The 16,333-nt window shown below is 43.0% G+C and overlaps 1 protein-coding gene across 3 annotated transcripts in view; it reads right to left on the reverse strand.

Annotated features, from left to right (window-relative positions):
* Pip5k1b (phosphatidylinositol-4-phosphate 5-kinase type 1 beta) overlaps nucleotides 1-16,333 on the reverse strand; it is a 270,694-nt gene that overhangs the window by 160,202 nt on the left and 94,159 nt on the right. Inside the window, exon 1 of one of the 3 annotated variants that reach the window (XM_060387789.1) lies at nucleotides 197-382. The exons of the other annotated variants lie outside the window; for them this stretch is intronic. The gene's annotated coding sequence lies outside the window, so the exon portion shown is untranslated. Of the gene's footprint in view, nucleotides 1-196; nucleotides 383-16,333 lie in introns of those variants that run through there. 3 annotated transcript variants of the gene reach the window in all.

A 16,333-nucleotide genomic window follows, 5' to 3' on the forward strand; every position in this document is an offset into this window, starting at 1 on the left:
TCTCCCGTCTTGGCTCTCTGGATTCGGGGTGACCATCTGCCCATATTCCTGCCTCCATGCCTTCTCTACCTTATGGACTGTATTCTCTCAAAGCGTGAAACAAAAATAAACCCTCCTCCCTTGGGTTGCATTTGTCTGGTATTTTGTCACACCAAGCAAAAAGCACCTAATACATTTGATTAGGTTTGCTGCTTACCAGTTTCTTTGGTTCTTTGTCCTTCCCTATCCTGATGCCTCTGGTTCAATTCTCATTTGAGGGAGATACTTCTTTAGAAGCAGCACATAAATGACCTGCTGAGACTCACTCCATGTGTAGGAATCTCTTTCTTTCATCCTCATGAATATATCTCATGGGTAGTAGAAGGTTCTGGGCTCACCAACCCTTCTGTTTTGTCTCTATTGTGTCCCCCACTTATAGGTAAAAGCTTTCATGTTGGAGCCTCACGATCCCTTTTCTGATCTTATTACTCTTCTTCATCTGGAAAGCTGTGTGTTTTCTGTTTCAATAGCCAGTTCAAAACTCCCTGAAGACAGAGACTTCATTTTTCATTCATCTTCCCTAGAAAAGTGAAATTGACAAAAAACTAGTATGTGGAGATCCCGGTTGGCAGCTCTTTGATGATCTGACACAAACCACAAGGAAAATTTAGACTCTCTCAGGGAGGAACAGACTGTATTTCCCCTAGGCAAACTTCTGTGTATGGCATTCTTCACAAACAACCTTTTGATAAGAATTGGACAGGGCTGCATGCTCAGCATCTGCAAAGACATAGAATGTGGAAAATCCAATGGCTAATTAAGAAAATAATCTCCTTATTTTTGAAATGTAATTTGTCCCGTGATTCCAAGTTAAAACTCACCTTAAAGAGACTTCTGAAATTAAACAGAGCTATCTTGTACTCCATATGGTAAGAAGCCGAGACAGAAAGTTGGTTAATGTAACACATACCAGGAAATGAAGGGTTTTGTTGCTGTTGTTTATGACTCTGAATCTTTACCTATGTGCACACTATCTGGATTCTGTTAAGGAATAAATGATTTAGGAGCTGGGAGGTGGCTCAGCTGGTAAAGGGCTTCTTGTGTGAGCACAGGGACCTGAGTTTGATCCTCAGCCATGTAAGGTGCCAGTGGATGACACTGGCACACCTGTGGTAGCACACAATTGTGATCTTCGTGCTGGTAAGCTTCATGCATGTAGAGCGCCGGAGCTCACTGTCCAGCCAGAACAGTGGGATTGCTGTGCTAGGGTCTGCTAAGAGACTGTCTCAAAAATAAAGCAAAACACAAAACCAAAAAACCTAGGTAGATGGATCCTGAGGAACACCTAAGGTTGACCTCTAGCTTCCCATGTATACATACTAAAGTGTACCTGCACCCACACGCTTCTGTGACTACACACATGGACCCCCTCATACACAGAAAGAACAAATAATTTATGCTATCTTTTAAACAAACAAACAAACAAACAAAAAATAAATAAAAGAGTGGTACCAATCTGGCCACAAACTTCTAAGCTCAAACTGCCTCAGACTTCCGAGTACTATGCCATCATGCCTAATGGCTGCAATTTTCATTTGATGATTCACTCTGACATGTGGAATGATGTCACACACATTATCACACTTAATATTGCAAACAGCTTCTCAGCATTCCTCATTTAGCTTTGTTAGTGTTGCAGAACTTAGTTTTACTTTTACTATTGTGTATGCATTCTCTATGTGGGGGTATATGCACATGAGTTGAAGTTGCCCAAAGAGGGTCTTAGATATACCAGAGTTGGCGTTACAGGTGGGTGTGAGCCACTGGATGTGAGCTTGGGAACTGAAATCCAGTCTTCTGCAAGAACCATATAGGCCTCCAACTGCTGAGCCATCTCTTTAGCCCCCTGTGTGTTATTTTGATACTTGTAATTGACTCTTTGATAAAGCAGATGGGATACGGTCATTTTTAATTTTCTTAGGGCAAGCACTCTTGTTGGAAGGCTGGTTTGTAGAAGGGAAGCATTTAGTTGGTAAATGTAGCTGGTGACACTCCTTGTCCCCAACTCAAGGATCCCCTACTTCGATGTGGGGATTTTAAAAACTGTGGGAATTTTTAAAAACTCAAATTCTTGGGCCATACACTGAAGCAAGTGACTAATTACTACCCATCCCTAGCAAGAATAGCAAACCAGAATTTTCCGTGTGCCTTGTAGGCTTGGAGGCCATGTAAACCACTCTAACTAGGAAAGAAAATACAGATAAGTGACCATTCAAGAATTTTATCAGGGGCCACTAGGGAAAACAGAACCACATGGAGTAAAGGAATTTAATACATGGAATTGGTATCAAAGTACTGGGTGAACTGAAAAGCTATGTAAGCAAGAGCTGGCCTGTTGGCACATTTAGCATCCAGGAAGCAGACACAGTGGAAACTGTGAATTCAATGCCATCTTGGTCTACATAGTAGGTTCTAGGCCAAGTGGGGCTGTATAGGAAGAGCCTGACTTTAAAATAAAAAAAAAAAAAATGCTAAACAAGAGGTAGTAGTTAAAAAGACAGAGATGGTTAGCAGCAGTAAGCCACTGTTGCTTTCAGGGCCAGAGGCTCAAGGTGAGATGCTGTTAAGAGACATCCAAAGCAGAAGTGTCTGTGGGGCCTGAACAACATGATGAGGCTTGAACAATGGCCAGTAACACCTTCTCAGCCTTTTGGCTGAGATTGAGTGCAGAATGCAGAAGTTTTAGAACAGTCAAGGCTCCAAGGACCAGCCTGCTAAAGCCATCTGATCCCACAGAAAACCTGAGCTAGATGACTTCCCTGTGGGACAGGGAGGAGCAAGAGTGAGAAATGACTGAGGACTAGCATGCCAGTGATGGTATGAAGAACAAAATAGAAATGAAGGCGAGAAGGTAGAGGTGAGGTGATGAGCCAAAAGAATCATGGTTCTCAAACGAAAAGGTGGCTGGCAAAGGATCCCCAGTTTTTATGACTCTAAAAATCAGGTAAGAACGTCACTGGATCACAACCAAGTTGCTGGGTTTTATGGCTGGCCTCACTAAGACTACGTGTGACAGGAAGAGTGAGGCCATGACCCCGGAGAGTTTGCCCTCAGTCCAGGTTAGAGGGTGGAGAGCTGAGACCTGCCTTGGAGCCATTTGACTTCAGATCTACTCTTCTTTCCAGCGTGGTAACACCCTACTCCTTAAATGATACAACCGGAAGACTAATACATACTCTGCTGCATTTCGTAAATGCAACTGAACAGTTGGCCCACGGTATTAGTTTACACAACTATTTCATATAAGACATGTTCTGGGTTCCAAGTGGTAGGGGAGCTGTTTAAAACTCCATAGCTACTGAATGTTTTATATGCTCTGTCATACCTAGAGGCCACGCTGGAAAGCCTCCAGGCCCAGATTCCCAGGTAGGTCCACGTACTTGAGTCTTTTCAACCTGCCATAGATGAGTTTGAGGCAAGGTCAAATGGGGAGGGGGGCTAATTACCTAAGTAGGTCATCAAACAGACACAAGAGGTAAAGGACATCTGATCCCACAGAAAACCTGAGCTAGATGACTTCCCTGTGGGACAGGGAGGGGCAAGAGTGAGAAATGACTGAGGACTAGCATGCCAGTGATGGTATGAAGAACAAAATAGAAATGAAGGCGAGAAGGTAGAGGTACTACAAGTTCATCCTGGTCTCCCCAGCGACACAGCTCGTCACACACCAAGGAAGTGGCGGTGACTGAGGCTAATTCGGAGCAAAGCATCACCGACTGGTTCCTGCCCTTCTCTGCTGCTGACCCTCAGTGCCCTCCAGCTCTTGGCTACTTCTCTCCTAATCACTTTTACTCTAATCATTCCCTTTTCATGTTCATTATGGAAACAACAAATAAATCCATTCTTTCAGTCTTTCACTGAACGTTTAATGAGTGTCACATGTCAGCTAGCGAGCCTGGCTCTGGGGCCATAAAGACAAAAACAGGGCCTTATTCTCAAAGAAATCACGTCAGTGGCAGGGAGGGAGAGAGGAACATGGGAACAGCTATGATACAATGTGACATGTGAATTGCTCTGGATTTTTGCAGGAGGAACTTGGTCAGCCCAGCCTCTGTGTGTGTGGGTGGGTGGGTGGGGGGAGTCACAGAAAGTTCCATTTCTATATCTGAGGCGCACAGAAACTGAACGTAAGCAGTCTGCAGAAGACACAAGTGAGAGGCAGCTGTGTGTACGTGTAAACAGGGTCACGGAAGGAAGTGCTGCCATCGTCTGTCCAGCGTGTTTGCGAAGAACCCTCAGCCGGGCTTTGAAAACAAACAATAACAGAGATGCAGAAGAGAGGGAGGGAAAAGGTTTAAAACTGCCATGGATCATTCTCTAAGGCTTAAAAATAAACAACAAAACCCATACCAAACTGAAAATAACCCTTGGCATAGTTTCTGTTAAAAGGTTCTACCCCTCCCCGCCTTTTTTTTTTTTTTTTTTTTTTCTGAGACAGGGTTTCTCTGTGTAGCTTTGGCTTTGTAGACCAGCTGGCCTCGAACTCACAGCAATCTACCTGCCTCTGCCTCCCTGAGTGCTAAGATTACAGACATGTACCACCGCGCCTGGCTTCTTGTCCACGATTTTTAGACTAGGAAAAATAAACCGTCTTGTTATATTGAGAAATCATATTCTCGGAATTTTAAAGAAAATGGTATTTGCATGAACTCTCTTAAAGAAGTGTGGCAAATTTGCATGCTGCAAATTTATCTGCACAATGGAGGCCACATGAATATATATACACACACACACACACATATGTTCAGACATATGGTATGTTACATGTTTGTATGAGAAGTTGTAAAAGGAGAACCATAGAGTCTAATGTTCCATGTAAAGCTCTCCTGCTCTTACAGAGAAACATAATTTAAATGTAGCTTCAGTCTGCATTTCTAATATTTATATAACTAAGCTATTGCCAAAACCAAATCCAAATGACGGCACCTGCTCTTTTTGAATCCAAATGGAGATCAATCGAAACAAATTGCAGGCTCTTCCCTTCCCTCATAAAACACATTCATCAGCGCTCAGAATGGCTCTCACAAAGTGAACAAACAGAATGGCTTAAAATGGTGATAACAAAAGGCTCGGCATAAAGCGAACCACTTGTAATTCATTTTCCCAACAAAGGTTATGCCAAAAGAATTCATAAGCCTTTTCAAACCCGTTTCACCCCAAGCAAGGGAGAGAAAAAGCTTGCTGGTACAAACAGCTAGCAGTCACGTGCTGTCTTCTGACCAGTGTCACTCACGGCCTCATGGAAACACCAAAGCAGCTGGATATTCCCCAACCTTGCTTTTAAATCCTAAGTACACAAAGACCTAATGTGTTCCTGTAATTTGGCAGGCCTGTCAGAGGGAGGAAGGAAAAAATCAAGAGAGCAAATACATATAAAGCCATGAAATCTGGCATGTGGGAATGGAATCTATTAACATTAAAATACCTTTAAAAAAACATCTTCCCAGTCACACTGGGGCATAGTCACAACAAACCCGAAAGGACGGACTTTCTCCATAAAATTCTTCTGTGCCCTCTTACTCACTTTGTCTAAGACATTTGACAAAGGGCCGATTACAAAGTATCAAATCTTGATGGTAGGATGTAACTTTTCTTTTTTCTTTTTCTCTCTCTCTCTATACTCTGCCTTCCATCTGCATTTGTTTTCTAAGGTACATGCCCTTTAAGTGTCCACTCCCCAGAAATCCTTCAATGACATAAACCATATGCATGTGACGAAGACAAAAGTTTGGTTTTAGCTTTGTCGGTCTCCTTGTGGAGCTCCTATTCCCTCTGTGTCCTTCTATCCCCCACTTCTTCCATAAGACTCCCTGTGCTCTGCCCAAAGTTTGGCTGTGAGTCTGCATCTGCTTTGATTGCCTGCTGGGTGGAGTCTTTCAGAGGACATCTGTGGTAGGCTCCCATTCTGTTCCCTTTCTTCTGCCACTTCCAGTGTCTATCCTGTTTCTCTTCTGAATGAGAATTAAGCATCCTCCCTGGGGTCCTCCTTGTTATTTAGCTTCTTTGGGTCTATAGATTTTAGTATGTTTAAATCCTAAACTAGACAGCTAATATTACTTTAACTGAGTTCTGGGTTACCTCACTCAGGATGATCTTTTCTAGGCCTAGGGAGCCCTCAGAGACTTCTGCATCAACCAAGGACCATGCACAGAGACCCCTTGCTCAGATGTAGCCCAGAGGCAGCTCAGTCTCCTTGTGGGTTCCCTAGTAAAGGGAGCAGGGGCTGTATCTGACATAAACTGCTCTTTGGTCACTTCCCCCTGGTGAGGCATCCACAGAGAAAGAGGATCCAGGCAGTCCTGATGAAACTTGAAGGGCTAGGGTCAGATAGTAGGGAAGGAGGACTCCCTCTGTAGTGGACTAGGGGAGAGAAATAGCAAGGAAGAGGGAGGGAGGGTGGGGCCAAAGGGAGATGAGGGAGGGGGCTACAATTAGGATATAAAGTGAGTACATTTTGTTAAAAAAAATGGTCTTAGAAATAAATAACCTCGTCTCCTGCTTGGCTCTGCGTCTACTGCAATCTACAAAGTACTTACGGGGATGAATTTGCCTTCTATTGAGAAAGCCAAAGCAACACAGGTCTCCCATAGGCCAGAAGCATTAATATAAAGAATAGTTGGTCAACCACCCCAAAGACTCTAACAAACTAGGTTGTCAGGGCCTCTGCCTGTTGGGAAATCTGAAAGAGTGCAGTAGGGGAGTTGGATAGATCTTAAAAGACATTTGTGGGAGAGGATGGAAAATGTAGTTATGAAAAGGGAAACAATATGCAGGAGGGAAATGCTGATCCAGGAAAATTTTAATGTTTTTCTATAGCTTGCTTGGGGCTAATAGAAATTGAATGTAAAAGAATGACCCACTGAGGTTTTAACTTTTTTCCTTTTCTTTCCTCTCTTCTGCATCTTTGTTATTGTTTGTTGCCAAAGCCCCATTGAGGGCTGCTGTACCTCTTATCAAACATACTGGGCAGATTATGGCAGTACTTCCTTCCCAGCAAGACTGTTTACACATACACATACACATAGCTGTCTCTCAACTCGTGTCCTCTGCAAACTTGCTTACATTCAATTTCCGTTATCTTAGGGTTTTTACTGCAATGATAAAACTGCAAGCTCAAAGCAATTTCGGGAGAAAAGGGTTTATTTCATCTTACCCTTCCAGGTAGGTCACAGTCCATCACTAGGGGAAGTCAGGGCAGGAACTCAGGCAGAGTAGGAACCAGAAGGCAGGAACTATAGCACAAGCCATGGAGGAGAGCTGCTTATTGGCTTGCTCAGCTTGCTTTCGTTTATCATCAGGGACCACCTGCCTAGGGGTGACACCACCCGCAATAGGCTGGGCCTCCAATATCAATGATTAATCAAGAGAATGGGCCAATCTGGCGGGAGCCTGTTCTTAACTGAGCTTCTCTCAACCGTAGTGTGTGTCAAGGTGAAATAAAACTAACCAGCACAACAGGCAACAAATAACAAAAGTGATTTTGAATCACCCACAAATATAAATACCTAATTGAGAAAAGACAGTATCAAAATAACTATTTAAGATGTTTCTTAGTGAAGAGGCCATCTCACTTACTCACTCACTGCAGGGCTCCTTCACATGAAGCACATTGGGAATTATAACAAAGGCTAAGACAGTCCCCGTTGTCAAGGCACCCAAACGAGAAGCCAAAACACAAGCCATGTAATAACGAGGATGTCTTTAGCAGGATTAGGAGTTAATACTTTCACTTGGCTTTGCCTCTAACAAGTATTCAATCATCACGTCAGAGGGCTTATGTGTAATGTTTTAAAAAATGTAATAAAAAATTTAAAGCTCCCCCCAAATAAATCAAGGCCAACAGATCATAAATCTGATAATAATTACTAAATATTAAATTTCTAAGGAACATTTGACATGTGCTTGGCTTCGTGTAAGTTTAAGACAGGCTGGAAGCGGAATGAGTCAATGAACCAGTGACTGAATTGAAGAATCAAGGCTAAAAGGAGGCAAAAAGAGATGGTGACAGAGATCCAGTGTTTACAACTTCAAGGACAGACAAGATGACAGAGTAGGTTTAAAAGGGCTGTCAAGGATCAAGTAGGGGCCTGACCATGGAAGGATTAACCTGACCTTCAGGGTAGGCCAAGCTGAAGGAATGGTCAGTTGCAGACTAGATAGCCTTGGCAGGCAGCCACGTACATCGCACAAAACGTATACCTGCTAATAACTTTGCTTAAGAGCAGAAAAGATGTAATGAAAGACCATATTCAGAGCGTAGCTGGAAACTCCTGTGGCAGTGTTGAGGGGAAACCCACAGTCTCTGAATCCACCTGAGGATGAAAAGGAAGAAACCCCCTGAGGGATGGGCAATGGAACAGAGCTCAACATCGGGGCTCTGTCCGGGGCTGGGAAGTTTGGGGTTAAGTCAGCAGTGTGTAGCTTTTCAAGCTTCACTAACTACCGAAGGTTACAGGATTCCTGAGAGAATCTTTCTCTTTACCTGGAGGTAATTCTTTCCACCACCCAATCTGGCTGGTGAGAGTGGAGGAGGGATGCCCATCCAGGCGAAGCCAGCAGATCTTCTACAGGACCTCTACAACATGGAGACTGGGGTTTTTGAGTGGTACTGCCTCTTGCTTTGTCAGCTCATGCGGAGGCAGGGCTAGCTAGGGCCATAGACTGTAGAAAGACAGGCAGAGTCACATGACCATCCAGCGGTGCTGCATAGAGCCATTCTTCCTGCCTAGCTGCTGGGTTGGGAGGGTCTCGTATCTCTGCATCCACCATTTCTCAAAGCTCTTAGTAGGACTCTCATCCTTCCGGTCAAACTCCTTGTGATGTAAGACAGAAAACAGACTCTCCAGGAGCTGGTGTGACCCTGGCATCATCCCAGCCTCCACCTGTAATTCCCCTCTCTGCCTAGCCATTTTAAAAACAGGGCAAGTTATGCTAGGTGGGTGGACAGAGCCAGTCTCTGAAGCCATAGTGCCAGCTTTAATAATGGTGCTGCCCCCAGCAAGCTGCAATGGCTTGGCCAAGAAGCGCCATTTCTGTGCCACAGCAACATCACCTGAGAGCAGGAAAGGGAGCTGTCCTTTCTGCCTGGGTTGTGAGGCATGCCCAACAAACACAGCCCGCTGTGTCGCTGACAAGATGCACCCATTCCGTATGTTTAGCATCACTACTAGTTGTAGCCACTCTCACGTGGACAACATGTAGAGGGCAAAGGTGATCCCATCACTGCCCAGCTTCTTAACCCTCAGCAACAAGAGGCCCAAACACGTGAGGCTCCACTCTGTGCAGCATGAGGTATCACACTCTGCCTGGCCACGCCCTCTGCTCCACTGCCCGTTCAGGTTAAACGGATTTTATGTACAGACGGCTCACTGGCTTCCTATCAACGCTCCCAAGGGCTCACTCCTTTACAACGTGGCAGCTCCTTAGAGGCCTCTTGTGTTGTACCTCCAGTGTTTGTGTTCCTTGAATCAGCCTCTCCATGACCTGGTGTGCCAACCTTGAGTGCCTCTCTCGTCTGAGAGCTTTCCAGCAGAACACATCACTTCCTTTCCTAAACTCACCCTCTCTGGTCAATACACCCCCACTCACTTAGATAGGTGCTGGGTTCACCCCAGGCTGCAGTCACCCTCAGTTCTACCAATAACGACGGTTACGGGCAATAACACTCTCGTGTGCCAGGCATTCTAAGAAGTATGACATGCCTTAACTCCATGCCTTAACATGGAGTTCCTTCAGTAGGTCAAAGTTACGGTGCACTGCTCGGTTACAGGGAACACAGAAGCAGCTGAGTGAGTGAGTTTTCAAAGATCACAACGTTAATGCCAAGGTGTGGAATGCAGTGGTTCAAAGTGCTCCTGATGAGCAGTCTGCTAGTCCTGTCAAGGACCACTCCATTCATTTCCTAAGTCTCCTGCGTGACAACTGTCTACATCCTGTTCCTACTTCATAAAGAAATGATGGTCCTTTTGTTTACTCCCCCGTCTACCTGTGACCTCATGTACCACACCCATTGTTTTTTGTCTATTGCCTCTCTTCTTATAGCTAGGTCTACTTTGTGTACTCCATCATGGTAGTGATGGAGAGCCCCACTCCCAAAGGCTCACATATTGAAGGCTTGCTCCTCTGCTGGTGGATCCAAGCACTGAGAGGTGAGTGGATCCTGACGGCTCAGTTCCAAATAATGGATGGATCCCTTGATGGCTTCACAATACAGTGACATTACTGGGAGGCGACAGAGTGTGAGGTGGGGTGTGGCTGGAGGAAGGAGGTCACTGGGGGGCATGGCTTTGAAGCATATCTTGTCCTCGCTTTCTGGTCAACAAGGACTCAGCAGCTTTGAGATGCAGCATGTGTTTCCCAGGCCTGCAACCACGGAGCAAGCAGGCCCTGAACTGAAATTTCTGAAACTTGGCCTTTTCGGTTGTTTAGTTCAGGTAGTTCTGTCACTGAGACACAAAAACTGACTAACACACTCCCTAACACACACCTGTCTGAGTCCTCTCCCATGAGTAGTGCTCTATCCTATAGTCTTGAACTGTCTCCTCTCACAGAGCTCTTCAGTCAGAGGACACGAGCATTTAACTCTTGCCTGGGGACCCTTACTCCTTGCTCCTTTTGCACATTTGTCTCACTGTCCTTACATTTAAGGTCAAAAATCAAAGGACAAATGGATATTCTTTGTCTTCATGTCACCCTTCCTGACTTACTAAAAGCAGCAAGGTGCTTTCTCAGCATCACTCCTCGTACGCAAGTAGACTCTTAGGGTTTGCTCTCTTCATTTACCATCTTCCCCAAGTTCTCTGAAGTACTGGCACTCAGAGCATCCTGCAGGCTCTCAAATTTGAATTGAACAGTTAAACGGTCCTCTCCCACTGAGGTGCCAACTTCCCTTGGCTACCAGTCATAGCCAATGCTGTCCTTTGCATACCCCAAACCTCCTTTCCTCACATTCTTTATGAACATTACCCTGGTGGACTTTTTTCTTTTTCTCCTTTGTGGGGGGAGGGGTGGGCTGGCATTCTCAGTTATCATGGCACTGATGTTTAAATCTGAGGGGACTTAGAGACAAGCTTTGTTAGCACAGGCCTCTTAGACACTTGTTATATTTTCCGTCCTCTTCTACGAGGGATAGGTCAGAGCCGACACAGCAAGGACTACTCATGTTCAAGGATCCCTCTGTTTCTCAGAACATCTCTTTGGCAAGTTTTCTCTTTCAGGTACTTCTCAAATACTCATGCTCCTCTGGTTTCCCATCCATAGTCTCTCCTTCCCTCCCTGCCTCTTCCTCGGTTCAATCCCCACTAGCAACACATTCAACTGTGATCTGTCTGAAATCACTGAAACACTCTTGAGCCCAGACTTTTTTCAGAGCAAGGTGTTGCTTTCAGGTTTTCTGTCTTGCATGCATGATAAGTTAATGGTGCTCCAATCAGAAAATGCTACTACAGACACCCAGTCTCCTGAGCCAAAAGCTATCAGAGTTCTTCTTTAACACAGCATTTGATAAATCAATTTTTCCAGGCCATCTTTATTAATATTCTTTAATCCAAATGCTTTCTCTGCATTTTCCAGCTACTCTCTTGACAAAGACTGCTTCATTTCTTGCATAGATGATTCCCTCAGACTCCTAATTAGTCTACCTGTCTGAGATAGCTATTACTAAAGGGACTTTTCTGTCATGCAAATCTGTGGACCCCATTCCCTCTGAAATCCTGGAGTGGCTTCCTATTGCTTTTGTTAAGATTTCAAAATTTTCAGCACAGAAAATGACATCTAGTGACCCTACAGGGATATATTTACAGGTTCAAACCAAAGTGATGCTTAACTGAAAAACCGTTTCTGGATTTTTGCTTATCTCTCCCCTGAGACTCAGTCCATCCTGACCCAATCCATTTCTTTCATGAGCATACTGTAGTCACAGGAATGACTTTATAATCTTACTATAAAGTCATGTCAAGTCCTACAGTTTGAAAGTAAGGAAGAATTTAGCTATGAACCGACAGGCTCTAACTGATGACTTGCTATTTGGAGCTATATTCACCCACATCAGTATCAAGATTTTATCTCCTTAAAGGAAGTGACATGAGCAAGGTTATTTTGCCTATTTAAAAACTAGGTTATCTTTCCTTTCGCTATTGATTTGTGGGATTTCTACACTCATTTTAGATTGAAATCCCATATCAGGTCCATTTGACAAGAGTCTCCCCCCCAATATGCTGTAGGTTTCTGTTGCATGCTGATGATGGTTGAGCCATGTAAATCATTATAAAACTTATTTCATGATTCTTTTCTTCTAGGATTTTTACATTTTCTGGCATTTTATTAAGAAGTTAATCTATATTGAGCTGCTTTCCATGCATGATGTAAGTTTTATTCTTTTGCATACAGACACCCAAGTTTTCTGGTGCAAATTGTTAAATAAACTATTTCTTCCCTAGTGTGAACTTCCATCATTTTAGTTGAGGACCAGCTGACAATATGTACCTGGGCTTGTTTCTGGCCTCTTATTCCATTTCATGGGTGTCTATATGTACTTTTATGGCAGTGCCATACTGCTTTGATTACTATAGTATGGAATACCTTGAAATCAGAAAGTGAGATGCCTCCATTTTTCAATTGTGTTGTATAGCTGAGGTCCTTTGTAGTTCCAAATGATTTTTAAGATACTTTAATTTCTGTAAAATGCCATTGGGATTTGGATAAAGACTGGATTGAGTCTGAATATCACTTTGTGTGATACAGACATCTAAATATTATTAACCCTTCTAACCCATCAACATGGGACATATTTTCATTCATTTATATAGTCTTTATTTTCTTTCATCACTGTTTTGTAGTTTTCAGTGGACAAATATTTTTACCTCCTTGGCAACATGCATTACATTCCACTCAAATGTCTTTTCAAATAAAGCCTATGGGCTGATGGCAAGATTGGCTATCTCATACATATCTTCTTTTCCTCTGAGGCAAGTTCTTGCTAGTTTGCTGTGACAGCCTCAAATTTGTCAAGCACCCAAGGACAGTTTTGCATTAAAAATCCTCTCATCTCAAGCCCCTGAATATTAAGGTTACAGGCACCAGACACCATACCTGCCATCACATGTAATTTTAGCAAGAATGACTTTGACTCATGGCCCTAAAGCTGTGGTTCTCAACCCATGTGTCATGACCCTCTAGTGATTGAATGACATTTCACAGTGGTCGCGTATTACACATTTATATTACAATTCAAAACAGTAGCAAAATTACAGTTATGAAGTAGCATAATTTTATGTTTGGGAATCACCACAACATTAGGAACTGTACTTAAGGGTCTCAGCATTAGGAAGGTTGAGGACCACTGTGCTAAAGACACTCCCATTTGAAACCTCCACAAGCCTATTAGACATAAGGCATCTTAAAGCCTTGTACAAAACTCACACCCCTCTGAACCACTGGCCCTCTGGGGTTTCCATCTTATCCAGTGTCCTTTAATTTTCTTTTTCACTCAGTTCGGTGATCTAGGAGTTAATCTAGACTCTTCCCTTTCAGAATGTCCTCCCCTACATCCTAAGAATCTTCAAAGCCACCTTTTCATCTTTATTTTGGCTGCTACCCTCAGCCTAGGAACCAGCATGTCTTGGCTGGACAAATACAGCAGCTCTAAATGGTCCACCCACCCCTCTGCCCCCCACTACCATAAAAACTGCCTTAGATTTGTCCCATAATGCCTTCCTTGCGCTAGAATAAAACTCAATCTCCTTTAGTTGTTCTTCAAGCCTTTATCCAGTCACTGTCCATCGTACCCTGCAATCACCTCTGGTGCTCTTCTACGCCTTAGCCGGCAGAGCTTGGTTACGGCTGTTCAAACAGCCAAGCCTGTTCTTGCTCTATGTCTGCAAATGTCACTGCTCCCCTGACCACAACATGTGCCCCAAGTCTCTCTTCCCAAAGCAGGGGCTTGAGTATGATCTCCTTCCTAACATTGGTAACTGGGAGTGACTTTATTAGCTTTCTTTGTTGCAATCCCCCCTCGCTATAATGTAAACTCCTTCCAGTCAAGGGCTTAATGTGTACATTGTGGATTAAAGTTCTTCATTAAACTCAATAGCTGGCCCATAGTACATAGCTAACGAGATATTTGTCAGGCTGACAGTTTTTTTTAAGTACATCAGAAATCCATCCTAATTATCACTCCCTGAAACTTTGTTAATTAGTTATTAGGCTTTCTAAACTTAAAAAAAAATCCTTTCAAAATGAGGCCAAAATTAATAAAGGAATCATTATACTTTGAATGAGTTGAATTCCAGTCTGGGCTCTAACAGATTTGTATCTTCAGATCTCCACACTGGCTATTATGTGGCACTCCACAGGGCGTTAACGCCATCATGGATGCAAATTCACTTAGTAAAAATTTTATGCTAGTCATACATTTATACCATATACCTATTTAATACGGGAAATATCTAAACAAGACCAGTGCAATGTTTTTGCAGTCCATCTGTCTATTTAGGCTAACCCTGTTTCCTTCCACTGTTAATCTTCCTTGTTTGGCATCTTAGAATGTGTAGCCGAAGGCCTTTTCAATGCAAAGACAGCAATATGTACAGTGATCTTCAGCGCATACAAAATCCAGAAGATACTGCATATTTTTGTGCATTTTTATCTCTTAATCTCTTTGTGGATCTTAATTTGCAAGTAATTAAATCCAAGTCAGGGGAAAAGTATGCCAGTGAGACAGGAAATAGTTACAAGAACATCTGATTATGCCATATGCGTGCCTCTTATTTTCTTGGATAAAATGGTTTAGCAATTTCCTAACTGAATAATAACAATTATCTTCTTTGAAAGAACAAAAATACAGATAAATAAAAACATTAAATTAAAAAAATACACAAAAAGCCACTAACCCAAAATATTACATTTTAAAACAAACATAGTGAATCTTTCTTGGTGCCCTTATTTTATAGCCATAAGCCTATCAGATGTAGGCTGGGTACAGCGTCACATGTTTTTAATCCCAGCATGAGTCCGAGGTTGGTCTAGTTTACATGCAGAGATCCAGGCTAGTCAAGGTGACATGGAGAGCGCCGTCTCAAAGAAAAACAACAACAACAAAACAAAAACCAAGGAAGCAAGTGCATGTGAGCACCACCCTCAAGAAACATAATGTCATAAAATACATTATGCCGTTTTCATTGTATGTCACAAGATATGTTAACTCCCATGTCAAAACCTTTATCTTTCTGAGATGTCTTAATGGACAGCTAGAGGAAATGTCTGGTATCTCAGCTATTATCTAGAAAATGTGAGATCTCGGCTTGCCTTAGCCATGGGAGATGAACGATGGTGACTTTAAACCTACTTTTAAGCCTATAAGACAGATGTCAACCTGGTCATCAGATTACTGTTCCCTATCCCCTCCAGCCATTCAGCACTGAAGTCACAGAACCATCACTGATATCCCAGAACAATCCCTAGCTCTGAATCTCTCTGATCACTTTGATTTAAGAGGAGACCTCATAGCAGCATTTTCCTATAGACATTATCAAAACTCCCTAGTTTACATCAATGGACAAAAGCCTATTCCAGACTCATTTAAAAAAAAAAAATACAGACTATTTTCAGAGAACATTTGGTTTATTTTCCCAGTGACAAAAGAACTCTAAACACAACTGCCAAAAATATCACCCCAAAATAAATATTTTAAGAACAAACAAAACTCAGTCAAGTTCACATGGCAGGCATTTTATATTGGCAAGGCCAATGCAGTTGGGTTTGAATGAGAATGGCCCCAGAGGCTTATATATTTGAATACTTGGTCTGCAATTCCTAGAACTGTTTGGGAAGGATTGGGAGGTGTGGCCTTGTTGTAGAAGGTATGTCTCTGGGGGAGGGGCTGGGAGGTTTTATGAGCCCATGCCACTCCCCATTAGCTCTGTCTGCCTATACTTGTGGATAAAAATATAAGCTCTCAGCTATTGTTCCAGCACCGTATCTGCCTGCCTGCTGCCTTCCCACCATGATGGTCATAGACTCACCATCCGGAACTGCAAGTCCCCAATAAATTCCTTGTTTTACCAGCTGCCTTGGCCATGATGTCTCCTCACAGCAGTAGAAGAGTAACTAACACAGCCAGAACATACTTGTGATTTTCACATTTTAACTTTGTTTACAAGATGCACATCAGAACAGTTTAAGCTTAAAAAAAAAATCTAAAAACTGCCCACAGAGACAGAAATAATTATAGAAGAAAATAGCATTCAACTATTATACATGTAATAGGTTTGGGTATTTTTTTTTTCCTGCTGTGACA

Source organism: Meriones unguiculatus, chromosome 1 (genome assembly GCF_030254825.1).
Source record: "Meriones unguiculatus strain TT.TT164.6M chromosome 1, Bangor_MerUng_6.1, whole genome shotgun sequence".
Taxonomy (NCBI): Eukaryota; Metazoa; Chordata; class Mammalia; order Rodentia; family Muridae; genus Meriones; species Meriones unguiculatus.